This window comes from Lynx rufus, unplaced genomic scaffold (genome assembly GCF_022079265.1).
Source record: "Lynx rufus isolate CCGP_SWC_20201006 ecotype Redwood Valley unplaced genomic scaffold, mLynRuf1.p SCAF_6, whole genome shotgun sequence".
Taxonomy (NCBI): Eukaryota; Metazoa; Chordata; class Mammalia; order Carnivora; family Felidae; genus Lynx; species Lynx rufus.
In genome coordinates, this window is record NW_025814878.1 from 53,885,431 (window position 1) to 53,902,858 (window position 17,428).

The following is a 17,428-nucleotide window of genomic DNA, read 5'->3' on the forward strand; positions in this document are numbered from 1 at the left end:
TTGGGAGGTACTGGTGAGCTCCAGCAAGGCCAAGGGAGAGCACAAGTGATGGCATGTCCCAGCCTGCATACCCTAAGAGAATCTTCATAGCCTCTAGGTAGATTTTAGCTATTTTTCTAGTCTTTTTCAGAAGGCATTGTTCCATATGTATCTGTAGATTTGGTGTGTCCATGGGAATTGGGGAGTTCAGGATATTCCAGTTATCTTTCAAAACAATCCTAATTTAGATTTTTAAATAGAATGCCTGATGAGTTAAAATTTGATAATTTGGCAAAATATTAACAAATATAATATAACATTTAAATTGTAACTTGAAAAAACAACATCTCTCCAATTACTGGATTTCAGGTTTCGAGCTCTAATTTAGGCTCTGTAATAACATTTATTATTTTAATAATAACATCTAAAGCTATCATGAATAGCTAGAATTATGTGCAATCTATTTATTATTGGCTGAAAAAATGAACCCATGTTAAGCAGAGTATATTTATTATATGCCTGTATGTTCATTATTAAAGTATATTTATTTTAAGGAAGGTATCTTAAATGTAAAGTTTTAAACAATTTTTTCCGGTGAAAATGGATAATACTGACAGTTTTTAGACAACCTTTCAAGGTAAAAATGTTATATTTTCTCATCACAAAATATGAACATCTACAAGTACATTTTGAAAGAGTGGTTAGAGTGTTGTCATGGAAACGTTTCTCTGCTACCACTCCATGAGGCTGTGACAAAATTTCCCAGACTCTGCTCATAATAATCTCAATATTATGCAATAATGCCATTGATGGGGTGCATGCCTCTTGTACCGGAGATATTGAAATTGATATAAAATCCTTTATTTTCGATCTAAAAGTGAAAAAATGTATAATCTATCTAAATTGGCAGTAAAACATTTTAAATTCCTATATGAGTAACAGTTTACATAAAAAGAAACTAGAATAGAACAAAAATTTTAAAATTAATATTTTCTATTATACACTTTCAAATGGCTTTATATCTAATGAATATCTTTCTATATATACATATAATGTATTTGCTTTTCTCATTAATTTATATCCAAGCTTCTATAGCAAAATGGCTCACGCTACTGCAACATTTGCAATATTTTGAGATAGTCTTGATTCATGATGAAATTTGAATCTGAGTGTCATACATTAATAACTACCAAAATTAACTTTCATTATACTGGGCTCAATTTATTGATTATTTTCCATACCATTTAACACTCAGCTTGTTCTTTGGAAATAAAAATCATGTAAATAAGGTTATAACGACATTGATAAGTTATGTGTCATTCATAATGCATGGACAGGGAATAATAATAACAAAACTAAAATATTAAGAGCTCTTATATACTCTGTATTTGCTCCCTTACAGGCACTTTGATTAGTCTTTGCAAATCTCTGTTCAATTCTATGAGTTTTTATTTGTATTTTATAAACTGGAAAATGTATGCTCAGAAAGATTATCTAATTTGTCTAATGTTTCAAAATTATTAAGTGGTTGAATATGGAACCAAAGCACAAATTTATCTGACGTTAGAGCCAATTCTTGTAGCACATTTAATACTGTTTCTCAGAGCAATGGACTCTGGTTATTATATTTGAAGCTATCTACAAACAAGAAACAAACATTAGTTTAGATTTCAAAAGATAACTAAGAATTCATTCAGAAAAGGTATCATGAACAATAGAATAAGATATATATGTTATAAATCTTGCCCTATTTTTTAACAGCATTGTGATGTTTGTCCAGTGACTTAATAGGTAAATATGTCAAAACAAGGAAAATAGCATTATGTCGTTACAGGCTCATTTTGATGAATAAAAAATTAATGTATATAAAGAATGTAGCCCAATGCTCATCAAAAAGAAACACTTAAAAAATAAGCAAATAAAAGTTCCTATATTATTAGGTAACTGTAAAAATCCTGGAATTAAGTTTTTAATTACATCAAGGTGAATGATAGTATAAACTAAGGCTTCTGGGAAGTCCAGTTTTATTGAAGTAATCCATAGCAAATATTTCATTATGCTCTGAACAATGAACTATAAACACGATTCATTCATTGATCCTACCAATACTATGGTTCCTTCTATGAGAGCCATAATGTACACACTCCTATGGTGTTATGAATTAAATTGTGTCTCTCTCCCACCACCCAAAAATTAAATTGAAGTCCTAAAACCCAGTGCCTTAGAATGTGATCTCATTTGAAAATAGGGGTCTTGAAAATGTAATTAATTAAATTAAAATGAGGTAATAATGGAAGAAAGTGGTCTCTTAATCCAATATGTCTTGTGCCCTTCTAAGAAGACAACTATGTGAAGAGAGAGGCAGATACCACACAGAAAGAATGCTACATGATGATGAAGATGGACTGGAGTCATGGAGCTGCAGCCCAGGAAATGCCAAAGACTCACAGCATGTCACCAGAATCTAGGAAGAGGCAATGAAGAACTTCCCTACAGTCTCCAGAGGGAGCATGGCCAAAGAGACAACTCGATTTTGGACTTTTACCTTCCAGAACTGTGAAACAATACATCTCTGTTGTTTCAAGCCACATGATTTATAGCACTTCGTTTCATCAGCTCTGGAAAACTCATAAATATGGGAAGCTGTTCTGTGTGAGGAGCACCTCCATCACAAAGGACAATTCCAATTCATTTTCATAACGATAGATAATCTATGGGAAGAGGTTGGTCAATGATGTGTGATGAGAACTAGTAAGCAACAATGAATTATAGTAATTGAATTCTCAGAAAATTCCAGAAGAATGGGACGTATGATGGTAATAGCAAAAGTTGAACTTGAAAAGGAGAAACTTGGGGCACCTGGATGGCTCAGTCGGTTAAGCATCTGACTTTGGCTCAGGCCATGATCTTGTGGTTCATGCGTTTGAGCCCCGCATTGGGCTCTATGCTGATAGCTCAGAGCCTGGAGCTTTCTTCAGATTCTGTCTGTCTGTCTATCTCTCTCTCTCTCTCTCAAAAATAAAAGCAACTTTAAAAAAACATTAAAAAAATTTTAAAAAGTAGAGACTTGATATCCTAAAGAATAATACATTAGCTGAAGTAATAACTAAGATAAAATTTTAAATAAGTTATATCACAGAAATAACATAGACAAAGTAGAGAGACGTAAAGTCACATGTTAGTTGAAGGGTCAGCAGAAAGACCAGGCTAGAGCTATATGTGAAAAGAACAGCTGGATCAGATTAAAAGCAATATTGCTTGAATGAACGTTGGCAGATTCTAATTACTGAGGTTCCAGGATTTCTCAGATTTTAGAATGACCCTTTAATCTCATACTCTCTGGGGCATAAAGTTCCTGTTGAATTAGCCTGATCTGGGTTTGATTACTCTCCACATAAATCCTTATGATAACTATTCTTTTCCTGACTTCTTAGCTGAATAATCTACATTTCTTGTGGAATGGAAAGTTAGTACTCGCAAAAGTAATTGTTTTTCTAATCAACATAGAAGTATTTTTTTAAACACTGATTTATCTTTGCTTTCATAAGTCTTTATATTTGTTCTTCCCTGCTCAATCCTCCTTTTGTGTCTTCCCTAAATCTTTTCTTCACCTATAAGACTGCAGAGAAGCAAAGGGCTGGGAAAAAGCTCACGTGTTAAAGTGAGCTAAGATGAATCCCATGATTAAGAAGTTAGGTATAGTAGGTAGTCAGGGAGACACACACACAAAGAATGGGGGTAGACATGGAGAATGGACATAATAGAAGTAAGAGATTGGGAGAGTTTAAAAGATAAGAGATTGTGATAAAAGGAAATGGGTATTGGCTTAGGGATAAATTGCTCTTATAAAAGTAGTAAAATTGTACTGTAAGCCAAAAGTATATATTGTTAAAATTTTTAATCTTTCCAGATTCCTTTATGGGTATATCATTAATAATACATGGGTATGGATAAGCAATATATATCATACATACAAATATGATATATTGGACTATACTTGTAATTATATATTGGAGATACACATACACATACACATATACAGGAAACATTTATCTGCCCAGTGTAGTGGAGCAGAGTGTTATAAATATCGGTAGAATCAAAATGTATGAATTTGAATATTTTTTCACAACTTTCTAGCTTTATGACTTGGGGTATTATTTACATTCTTATTGCTTCAGTTTTCACATCTACAGAAGTGATATATAACATTATCTAAATAATATATTTGTACTAAAAATTAGAAAGAATAAAACATACATTATTCCTTAGAGTAGTCATTCAACAAATCTTACCTCAATTTTAACTACATATATCTGGACCTGCTGCCATCTTTACACAGCAGGATAATAGAATTTAATTTAACATACTGTAAGCTTAAAGTTTAAAATCCATCTAAAATCTGATTTCCTAAGGTTTTCTCTGATTAAGCCATTATGTTGCCCTCTATTTGATGTAATAACTCTTGACTGAAACTCTTAGACTTAACTGCTTAAGATGTAAAGTGACTTATTAGGCTTTAGGAGTTCTTTACTTCATGTATGTTAATGAACTTCCATTGAAGAGAGGTAATATTAAAAATACTATATAAGAAATCAAGTGATTTTGCTTTTGTTTAGGGTTTAAAATGACACAGGAGGGGCGCCTGGGGGGCTCAGTCAGTTAAGCGTCTGATTTCGGCTTAGGTCATGATCTCACGGGTTCGTGGGTTTGAGCCCCCCATCGGGCTCTGCGCTGACAGCTCAGAACCTGGAGCGTGCTTCAGATTCTGTGTCTCCCTCTCTCTCTCTGCCCCTCCCCTGCTCGCACTCTTTCTCTCTCTGTCTCTCTACAATAAATAATGTTAAAAAACATTTTTTAAATGACACAAGGGAAAACCATTTCTATCTTAAAATTGATTTAAAAAACTGGAAAACCTTCACAATCATAATTTTTTGAGCCTATTGGAGTGCTAAAGTCACAAGTTTACTAGGTGAACTGAATTCCAAATGATGACAAGCCTCTCTATGGAAAGAGACATGCAGACCTTTTCACTTTAGGAAGATCATGGAAGGAAGAAGGGCTGAGTGGTCTGGGAGTTCCAGACAGAAGAAGGGTGTGTGCCAATTGCCACTATTTGCAAGACACTTTCCTCTTAGACTTTATTTACATCTGTGCCACTGAACAATCCTATTATTTCCTATTGTAGCTATTAGTTTACTTCCAAGGTTTACATTGCTGATCACTGAATCACAGAATATTTTCTAATCATGCTCCATTTTTTTAAAATGATGTTTATTTCTGAGACAGAGACAGAGCATGAGTGGGGGAGGGGCAGAGAGAGAGGGAGACACAGAATCTGAAGCAGGCTCAAGGCTCCAAGCTGTCAGCACAGACTCTGACCCGGAGCTTGAACTCACAAACCATGAGATCATGACCTGAGCCGAAGTCGGTCCCTCAACCAACTGAGCCACCCAGGCGCCCCATGCTACAGTTATTTTTACATCATCCTGCGTTGTGATCCAAGGAGATTTTAGGAAATGAGGCTTAAACTTTGAATCATTATTAGCTTACAGCTAACAAACTCAAATTTTCAAGTTTATTTTTCAGCAGGTAGTGAAATAAAAACACTGGAATTTTACGATAGTAGTTTGTAGACTTATAAATGTTACGATATTATTTTTAGGTCATAAGAAGAGGGCATGGTCTGATAGAGGACAGATTTGGGCATTAGACAGATTTGGTACAAAGCCTTACTCCCATACTCATTGTGTGATCTTTAAAATATTACTCTAATTTTAGCTCATGGAGTCTCATTTTCCCAATCTATAAAATGGGATTAATAAAATAGACCTTATATGTGTTGAAGATTCAAGATAATATATGAAAAGTCATTATATAAATGGTGGTCATTATAAATTCTAGTTTTATTTGTCAACACTACATCTATTGCTAATAATAACCTTTGGATTTTCAACTTTTTGTTTATGTTAATGGATTTGTGACAGAGTTGGAGAGAATTATTTTGTTAAAATAAAATTATCTGTTAGTATTTTATATGTCAATTAACATTTCTAATATTAGCATAATTTCCTGTCAGTAACCTACATTATCATCATCATCATCAAATCTGTCCCCAGTAGCCTAATGGTAAATCCATAATGATCCATAAATCTGCATGAAAGCCTAACTATGTAGAAGCTATTAATATTTTATTAGCAACATAGCTGCAGCTGTCTTTACAAAAATTTGATTTCAAGAAAAGTTTTTGAAAGATTTTTCTCCATTAAACAATTAAGGATATATCTATTTTCATTTTTTAAAATATGGCTTTTAACTTCAGCTGTGTCATTGGATTCAGAAAGGAACATTCAATCATGTTTAATGGAAATAACTTATTAAATATTGTAGAGAGATGACTTTGATGATACTTTCATTAATTGAAGGTTGCCATAACAACTGAAGGTCCACATTCACCACCTCACAGTTACAAAGGGAACTAGCTGTCCTATATCACCTTTATTATAATTCTTAATACTTGCACATGTGTGGCATGCCTAATTTACCTCAAAATGATATTAAGGTGAAAAGGACATGACAAGAATGCAAATACAGGGATTCATGTCCATTTTTGTTAGCACAAAGTATCACAACTTAATGAATTTTTTCTGTGTCTGACTTAGAATGTATTTACTGTTTTCAAACAAATTACTGTACCAAGCAATACTCCTCAAATTGCATCTTTGTGAGATTTTCTAAAATGTTATTTATAGGGGTGCCCGGGTGGCTCAGTCGGTTAAGCGTTCGACTTCAGCTCAGGTCATGATCTCACAGTTTGTGAGTTCAAGCCCCATGGTGGGCTCTGTGCAGACAGCTCAGAGGCTGGAGCTTGCTTCAGATTCTGTGTTCCTCTCTCTCTTTGCCCCTCCCCCACTCATGTTCTGTCTCTCTGTCTCTCTCTCTCTCTCAAGAATAAATGAAACATTAAAAAAAATTAAGAATAAAAAAATGACATTAAAAATAAAAAATAAAATGTTATTTATACATTTATTTATATATATCAGATAGATCTTTTTATCCTATGTAACACTTGCACTAGTTAAGCAGTAAATACATGTTTGTTGAATGAATATCACAGTAGAAAATAAATAAGGGATTTAGTTAAACAAATACAAAAAGTTAATGTCCTCTAGAAAGAAACATACAGTAGGGTTGTAGTAGTATGTATGTAGCTCAGTCATCATATATATTATATGTATATATATGTATATATGTATATGTATATGTATGTATATATATATGTATATGTATATGTATGTGTATATATATGTATATATGTATATGTATACATATATTATATGTATATATATGTATATATATAATATATTAGATACAATATATTCTGAATCCAAATTCCCATTTGGACCAACTGATTTAAAATGTAACTTCAGCACTTTCCAGGGCTCTTTCTCCTATCCTTTGGATTAATAATCATATTTGATTATACAAAAAACTAGCTAGTATTTTTATGGAATAAGAAATTTTCACTGTCGTTCTATTTTAGTATGGTCAAAGGCCTTGCTGTTACTCACAATATTTACTAGCTGCTATTAGCAATCCAGAGTTGTCCCATTACTATACTATTCATTTAGTTGGATTTTATTGATATTTTTAAAATTCTAGGTAGGAAGGCAATATTAGTCATTCACATCTTTGCTCAAACATTGTAACAGGACCTACATTCGTCTGAACCACCAGACCTACCTACCTTGCCTTAATATTTGAACTAATTTTCCTCTGCCACTATAGTTTCAGACATACTGAAAAACATATTCTACTTTTTGCTGCCTTAATTCCATCTTACATGCATTTCTTCGATGTACACTGTCCTCATCTCAGTGTGATAGAGGCTTTATCCAGGCATATGTAGCTAAGAATGTGGGGTTCCCTTCCCCCACAGCTTCCAGTCTATAGGGATGGCTCTTATGGGAGGGGCAGGTGACAGCATGTCTTATCACCCTCAGTCCCATGTTGCAGAAGCATTACTGTAGGAAAGTACAGCAGAGATGTATGAGGCTTTCTTCTTTCACCCAGCTTCTACTTGTAAGGTAGAAGCCCTAACCTGGACATAGCAGGCCAAGGACACCAGGCTTTGCTTGCTCTCAGTCTATCTGACTCTTAGGGAGGGAGTTCCAATCCAGAAAGGGCAAGCTGACATCGGGACTACCGCTACAACTCAGTGCCTCACTAGTAGAGCAGAATAGTCACTCTGAGGGGAAGCAGGCAAGAAGACAAGAGTTCTTAATCCTGGGATCAGATATATCTGGCAATCTTTTTTTTTTTTTTTTTTTTTTAATTTTTTTTTTCAACGTTTATTTATTTTTGGGACAGAGAGAGACAGAGCATGAACGGGGGAGGGGCAGAGAGAGAGGGAGACACAGAATCGGAAACAGGCTCCAGGCTCTGAGCCATCAGCCCAGAGCCTGACGCGGGGCTCAAACTCACGGACCGCGAGATCGTGACCTGGCTGAAGTCTGACGCTTAACCGACTGCGCCACCCAGGCGCCCCTGTATCTGGCAATGTTAATGCAAGTTCTATTTCTTTCCACATGTTGCTTTTATAATGTCATTCATCTCAGACTACTCAGTCTGGGTTTCCAGAAACAGTACCTCCTGGTTTCTTTCTAGTATTCTAATGATCTTTTTAAATTTCTTGTTTCTTCTACCTGTTGACATTTTTGTTGCTAATGAGAAATGAAATTTCTTATTTTGTTGATACGTTCATGGATCCAGAGCATCTATTAAATACAGATAAATTGTGTACCATTATGTTTTCAAGGAAAAGAGAAAAAATGTGTTTGAAATACTTTTCAAAGTACATGTAACACATTAAGCAACATTTCTTTAATTTTCTAGAATGGGTAGCACAAAAATTCTGAATACATTTATTATAGCTGGAAATCAAGGGTTTGTATTGGTTTTGTTTTACCTACTAATATGTTTAATTTTTAAAACTCAATCTCAGTGTAATTTATTCTATTAGTCGGCTCAGGCTGCCCTAACAGAATACCATAGATGAGGTAACTTAAACAACAGAAATATTTTCTCACAGCTCTGGAGGCTGGGAAGTCCAAGATCAAGATGCTGGCAAATAGGTTTCCTCTGAGGCCTGTTTTCTTAGCTTGTAGATGGCTGCCATCTCGCACTGTGCTCACACAGCCTTTTCTTTCTGCATTGGTGAAGAGAGAGATCTCTTCATTAGTCTTCCCACAAGACCACCTATAGGATTATAGCTCCACCCTTATAACCTCATTTAACCTTAATTACTTCTTAAGGACCCATCTCCAAGTACAGTCACATTGGAGGTTATGGTTTCAACAGATAGATTTGGGGGAGGCACAATTTAGCATTTATATTGGGCTTGTACTGTGAATATGTACTGGCATATTCAGCCATTGCAACAGTAGAACTCTATTTTGATACTTTATTTTCATTTCCTTGAAAATGTTTATTGGTGACATTTTCTAGTTTCATGTAGTTTAATATTTGACCTCGCTTTCCTTTTAGGATGGTTGCCAAATGGTCTATAACCTCTGCTATGACTAATTTTATAGTCGCTTTCATAGCAAAGTCATTATCTACTAGCAGTTTCTGAACGATTTTCCAAGGATATTTCACATGTTGAGCCTGTAAACATTCCAGTGTGATGTTTGCTTCCAATTTCATTGTAGCATTTTCAAATATGACTGCATAAAATAGATTGGCTAAGACTGAATTTAATACACAACTTTAGTTTTTGCTTTGGTAAGTAGAATAGATCACAAATGGCAGAAATCTAAAACATATTTTCCAAATAGTAGATAGTAGCCTAAGGATACTATGGAAATGATCTGAATTAAAATATTTAATTTGATGCTAATGTAGTTTATATGTGCAAAATGTCAAATGTTTTAATGATGATAATAAATGCAATATTGAATTGTTACTATTTTCCTCTAAACTGCTGCAACTGATATTCACTGGAAATATCAACAGGAAATTTTCAAAAATTGTTTCATTAAAAGAGTTTTATTACCACTACTAGGAAATAGAAATAAAAGCAATAAAAAGATAACATGGCAAGAAGATAGAAGAGAACAAGCTGCTTTGGGAAAATTTGGGGGTAAATTAATCAATAAATAACATGAAGATAATAAATCTGGCTTTTGATCATTATAATTAGCAAGATATTTTTATTAAAGAATGATTACATTGCTTAAATATTAAATAGTTGCAGCTAAAATATTTAGCATCTATAAATTTAATATTCCAATACTTTTTTCCTTAACTAAATTTGTGATGCTAATTAGGAAATTATTATTTTTCAAGTGTGTTGTCATGAGTTACAAATGTTTTCAAGGAGATAATCCATGTTATCTATTCAGGATAAGTGACAGCTCTTTAGTTTTGCCATTTATTGTATCAAAATGCATTCAGACTGATAAAAGTAATCCATTTTAACCTTACTTTGCTATTACAACTTAAAACTGCGTCCTCCATGGCAATGAATCAAAATATATACTTTAATGTTAGAAGCAAAAACATCTTCACATGACTTGATGTTTTAAAACATTTTTATACATTACTATTTTTAGTGTTTTCAACTTGCTGCTTTTTATAATAATTTTTCTTAGTTTGGCTCATGAACATGACAAACATAAATATAACTTGTTCTGTACTGGAATATTCAAAGAAACATAGATAGCCTGTTTTGATTAAACCAAATTGCAAGAAGACATTTCTCTTTACTCTACATCACGTGTTTCTTTAAGTTCCCTTTCATTTCAAAAGGTATAATTTCTTATTCCAACCTTCAGTGAAGAGGGACATGAGTTGGAACCTGATTGCTAACTACTTACTTTCTGTGGCTTACTTTCTAGGTAAGTGTAGGAGGGCCATAAAGTCTACATTGAGACTTATATCCCTATACCTGGGCCTTAATAGAAAATAACAGTTGTTCCATAAAAAGAGCAAAACATAAGGGAGATAGAACTATATCACATGGAAGAAGGAAAAAAGGACATACCCTCATAATTCTTCATAGATAAGCTTCTAACAAAAGAAATGTAGTTTTAAAGGAGGAGATATCCTAAATCAAAACCCCAGATATTTTGTAGATACTGACATGTGGGTTCAAAACTTATATGATCTTGGTATTTATATGATCTTTATATGATAATGCATTTATTATAAAGATATCTATATTTATAAAGATCAAGAATAGCCAACATAATACTGAAGACCTAAGTTAGAGTACTAACACTACCTGATTTCATTACTTATAAAGCTGTTGTGTATCAATACAGCTTGGAATTGGTGAAAAAATAGAGAAATCAATAGAATCAATTTAATAGCCAAGAAATAGAGTGGCACAAGTTTAGTCACTTGATCTTTGGAAAAGGTACAAAGGCAATTCAATGGAGAGAAGACCCTCTCCCAACAAATGGTAATAGGAAAATTGGAGACCATATTCAAAAATAAGAATGACATACAGGCGGAATGCAACTTATACAAAAATTAACTTCAATACATTATAGCTGCAGTAAGCGACAGATTATAACAGTTATGAAGTATTCACTATTAAATAGTGACATCTATTTTTTGTTTGTTTCTAATTATATATATCCAGGTTTGCCTAATCTATGGATATTAAATGAAAAGTCAGTGATTAGATTTGTTAACTCTATTGTTTTACCAATGAATTGATTTGTCATTTATTTTTCAACATGCACTAAATCAAATTTACACATTTACCTCTAAATATTTTCCTGATATCCCTTGAATTTAACTATTAGTCATTTTTTGCCATTTAGTTTTAATAATGTTTAATTTCCATTATGATATTCTTTTTTTACCCATCATTGATTTTATTATTTTCAAACCATTTACTTCTGTTTTTAACATTATTGCAATTTTATTGAAATATTTCATTTAATTGACTTGAATTATGTATTTTCATTGTTTTTCTCATTGTTCTTTGTCACTTTCATTTTTTCAGGTCCATGATAATTATGGTAATTATTGTTTCTAAATTTCAAAATATGGAAAGGGCTTATTTACCTAAGGTATAGCTGTTTTAGAAAATTATCAATGTAAATGTAATTAGGAATATCAAATCAGTTTAATAAATATAGAATTATGAGCACACATATTAATATGTCATTTAAATTGCTATACCTTTCATGACTTCTGTTGTCTATTAATATGTAACAATAGAGACATATTAAATATTTTAAGTGCAATCAGATTTACCAACTCACTCTTGTGATTTGGTTTAATTTTTTCCAGCTTTATTGAGATATAATTGACACATAACCTCACTAATAATCAGGGAAATGCAAAATAAAACCACAGTGAGATTTCACCCCACACTTGTTACAATGGTTGTCACCAAAGAGAGAAGACTTAATAGGTGTTAGCAAGGATGTAGAGAAAGGGAACTCATATGCCCCGTTGGTAGGAATGAAAATTGGTGCCATCACTATGGAAAACTGTATGGAAGTTCCTCAAAAAATTGGAAGTATAATTACCACATGACCCAGTAATTCCATTTCTGGGTATTTATTGAAGGGGATAATATTTTATCTAAAAAATATATCTACATCTTTATGTTACTGCAGCATTATTTGTAATAGCCAAGACATGGGAGCAACCTAAGCATGCCTCAAAGGATGAATGGATAAAGAAAATATGACATATATTGATGATTAGTGATGTTGAACATCTTTTCATGTACCTTGATTATTTCTTCCCTTTTGAATACTAACATATTATGTTTCACATTTACTGTTTCAGGTGCAAAAACATTTGTAGCAAACATTTTGGTAAGATTGGGAAGGAAGGAAGGAATATAGGAGTTAGTATGTAGTAAAGCCTTTTCAGTTTATGGAATTATGTACTATTGTGTTCTAAGCAAAAAAGGGTATTATCAGGTGATAAAGATTTTAACTGTAAGGAGAAGAGATCTTTATGTTGTAATAATTTCTATACCAGGTCTGGATGTGAATCTTCTTTGTATAGAAATCTGTGGACAATCTGCTCCCAATTCCTACCCAGTCACACAAAGGTAGCAGACAGGCACAGATCACAACAGTCTCATTTATGGGAAACAGGACAATTCTGAAATCCTCTTACTCAGGACAGACTGTGAAGACTGCAACCCTGTAGCAGAAGAATGATCCTCGATTCCACCCAACTTCTGCTTTGTGCACTACTTTGTTCATTTTTCTGTGGTTCCTCTGGGAGAACTCTTTTTTCCACTAACTTTCTCAAACTGGGCCATGGGAATGTATACTTTTTGAATGGCCTTCATATATGGTTTTTAAGTTTTATTTTATTTATTTTGAGAGAGACAGAGAGAGAGAGAGAGAGCTCAAGTGGAAGAGGGGCAGAGAGAGAGAGAAGAGAGAGAATTCCAAGTGGGCTCCATACTGTCAGTGTAGAGCCAGAGGTAGGGATTAATCCCACAAACCATGAAATCATGACCTGAGCAGAAATCAAGAGTCAGATACTTAACCTACTGAGCCACCCAGCTGCCCCTGGCCTGCCTATTTTAATTTGTTTTAAGTGTATTTATTTATTTTTTGAGAGAGAGAGAGAGAGAGAGGGAGGGAGAAGAAGGAGAGAGAGAGCGCACATGAGTGGGGGGAGGAACAGAGAGAGACAGAGAGAATCTTGAGCAGGTTCCACACCATCAGTGTTGAGCCCCATGCAGGGCTAGAACTCACACCATGAGATCATGACCTGAACCAAAGTTGGACACCTAAGCGACTGAGCCACCCAGGCACCAGTGACCTGCATATTTTTTCAGATTACTTCAGCTTGAAGGAAATGGGAAGGCCAAAGTGCTAAGTCTTAAGTCACAACCACAACTACTAGCCTGTTGTTTCCTAGAAATACAATTCTCACACAAATATTGTAGAATTTATATCTCCTTGATTCCTGACATCTGCATTTGACAGGAACGACCCTTACAGTTGTCTTCACACCTTAGTTCTTCTATGGTTCTCCTATTTTCTTGCTGCAATTTCACTCTTTGTCAATTTAAATAGGACTACCTTGGTGCTGTTAGGATTTTGTGGGAGAGGCTTAATCAAACATTTGTCCTGAAATATTTTATTCAGTTAAAAAGATCTAACAGATTATCATGATTTTTGTCTGATATCAGTTCTGATTCAACTTTACTTATTTAAAATTTTACTGGGTGTTTGTCTCTCAAAGATACTCTCAATAATTTGGGGGAAGCTTAGGGGTCTCAAATCAGTTGGCTTTTTCAGCTTTGAAAGGCTCTAAATTTCTGCAATTTTCTATTCCATTTCATTTTTTCTTTCAAAACTACCAATTATTTCCTTGACTTATATTTATTTCTCTAACACCTTTCCAAGTACAGCCAATAATAAATATATCACTTATATTCTGTTTGCTGAACCCTTTTTCCTATAGATACAGATTCAGAAGGTGAAATCTATGACTTTTAAATTCTCTCAAGTAATAGTTATGTAAAATGTTTTGCCACTGTACAATGTGGATTGCCTTTTTTCCCATTTCCGAAATGTTTCTTCAGCATCTATTTTCTATTCACAATTTTCCTAATTATGACCCTTATTTCTTAAGAGTTACATTATTCAAATGACCTGATTTTTTAAACAAGAAAATAGTGTGTAATATATATTTAAAGACTTATTTAATAACTGTTGAGTTAAAATTTAATACATTACATAGAGACCATTATCAAAATGTATCAAATGATTATCAAAATTTCAGTAAGGTAAGGTAATTTCTTCCATAAACATCAGATGGCATATCTTTATCTTTGTTTTTTATAGAATGAACTAAGTTAATAAATTCTACACGATGATTGCTCATTTATAGCTCTAAGAATACAAAAGACAATTTTAAAAAATTCTAGTAAGTAGTTGAAGAAGATTAGATTGCAGGAAGAAGAGTGATAAAATTCTTGAACAATTTTAATCTTTGTGATAATGTACATGACAGTAGTTGAGTGGTAAAAGTGAGGAAGTGGATGTGTTTTTGACAACAAAGAGTTGGCAATCACTTACTGAGCCTGACCACAAGTAGAAAGCTCCAGCATCCAAAGGTTATACAGGCCAAGAGCCACAAGGATGTCAGGAGGAGAAACGGCATAGATTCAGCTAAGCAGGAAATACTTATACTGATTATGTCTTAATCAGTGAAGGTACAAGCTCATTCAGTGTGTTTGTTATAACCAGTAAGTTAGTTACAGAACCATTGTAGGAAAAGATATCAGGGGTAATTAAAAGTTAAGCTATTGATAAAATATTTTTAGATTCTCATTATCTATTTTAAAAGTTATCATTGAACTCATAAAGAGAACAGATTGGTGGTTGCCAGAGGTGGAGGTGGGGGAGGGGGTGAAATGGGTGCAGGTGGTCAAAAGGTACAAATTTCCAGCTACAAAATAAATAAGTTCTGGAACTGTAATGTACAGTGTGGTGACTATAGTTAATAGTACTGTATCGTATATTTCTAAGTTGCTAAGAGAGATCTTAAAAGTTCTCATCAGAAGGAAAAAAAAAATGTAACGACGTGTGTTGATGGATGTTAAGTAGACTAATGGTGGTGATTTTTTGCAATATATACACAAATGCCAATTCATTATATTGTACACCTGAAACCAATATAGTGTTGTATGTCAAATACATCTCAATTCTGAAAAAAAAAAAGTTATTAAAGTCTGGGATGCATATCAACTATGGGTGGGTATTAAGTGGTCAAGACTAAAAACATTAGTAAGATATGGAGATAATGAAGCAGATGTATCATTATAGTAGTCACTAGTTTTATTTGTAACATTCATCATTTTAAAACACTTTTTTCTATGATAATGTTTTAAACATATAATTAAAACATAATAATGTTTTAAACATATAATTATGTTTTAAACCAAATGATCATATAAACCAAATGATCCATTAATTTTCTTGATTATTATAAATTAAAATAAAACACATAAGGTATTTTTTTATAACTGAGGTATAATTGACATAGAATATCCTATTAGTATCAGATGTACATTATGGTGATTTGATAGTTTTATGCATTATGAAATGATCTCCACAATAAGTCTAGCTATCATCTGTCACCATGCAAAGTTATTCCAATATTATTGACTGTATTTTCTATGCAGTACGTTATATACCCATGACTTATTTATTTTATAACTGGAAGTTTGTACCTCTTAATCACCTTTACCTTTGAAATTTAAATTTTCAAATATGAGCGAAATCATATGGTATTTACCTTTCTTTTTCTGACTTATTTCATTTAGCATAATACTCTCTATGTCCATCCATGTCACAAATGGCAAAATTTCATTCTTTTCATGGCTGAATAATATTGTAAAAATACATTCCACATCTTCTTTATCCATTCAACTATCGATGGACACTTAGGTTGTGTCTATATCTTGACTATTGCAAATAATGCTGCAATGATCATAGGGGTGCATATATCTCTTTGAATTGGTGTTTTCATTTCCTTTGGATAAATATTCAGAAGTGGAATTGTTGGAACATATGGTACCAGGAAACTCCATATTATTTTCTATAGTGGCTACACCAATTTTTTACATTTTTACCTACAGTGTACAAGGACTTCCTTTCCTCACATCCTCACCAATGCTTATTATTTTTGTCATTTTGAAAATGGCCAAACAGACAGATGTGGGGTGATCTCTCATGGTCATATTGATATGCATCTCCCTGATTATTAGTGATGCTGAACATCTTTTCATGTGCCTGTTGGCGTGGGTATGCTTTCTTTTGGAAAATGGTATGCAAGTCCTCTGTCCATTTTTTAATCAGGTTGTTTGTTTTTTAATAGTCAGGTGTGTAAATTCTTTATATATTTTGGATACTAACTCCTTATCAGATGCATGATTTGCAAATACATCCTCTCATTCAGTAGTTTGTTTTTCCATTTTGTTGATAGTTTCCTTTTTTGTGCAAATTGTGTAACTTGATGCAGTCCCATTTGTTTATTTTAGCTTTTGTTGCCCTTGGAAACACAAAGCTGGAACATAATAAAACACAAAGAAGGTGAGAAAGGCGGAGCCTAAATATATGCCAGGAACCACTAGATGTTTTATTCATATTATGGCATATAATCTCAAAATATGATTTATTATTATTATTCTATAACATTTTCCACAAATATATTCAACCATAAATTAATTAAGTGCTCACACCTCTGGGAAAATTGCTAAGAGTTATGATGTGAAATCAAATCACAAGTGTATACATACATATTGTACCACTTAAGGTCTCTATTGTGAACTTATAAAATATTTCCAGCTGGTAGGTAATGGTAGTGTGCTATTATCAAACACTAATATATTAAACAATGACACCTTTAGTACATGTTCCAGTGGCACAATAAGCCACTCTTATATAAT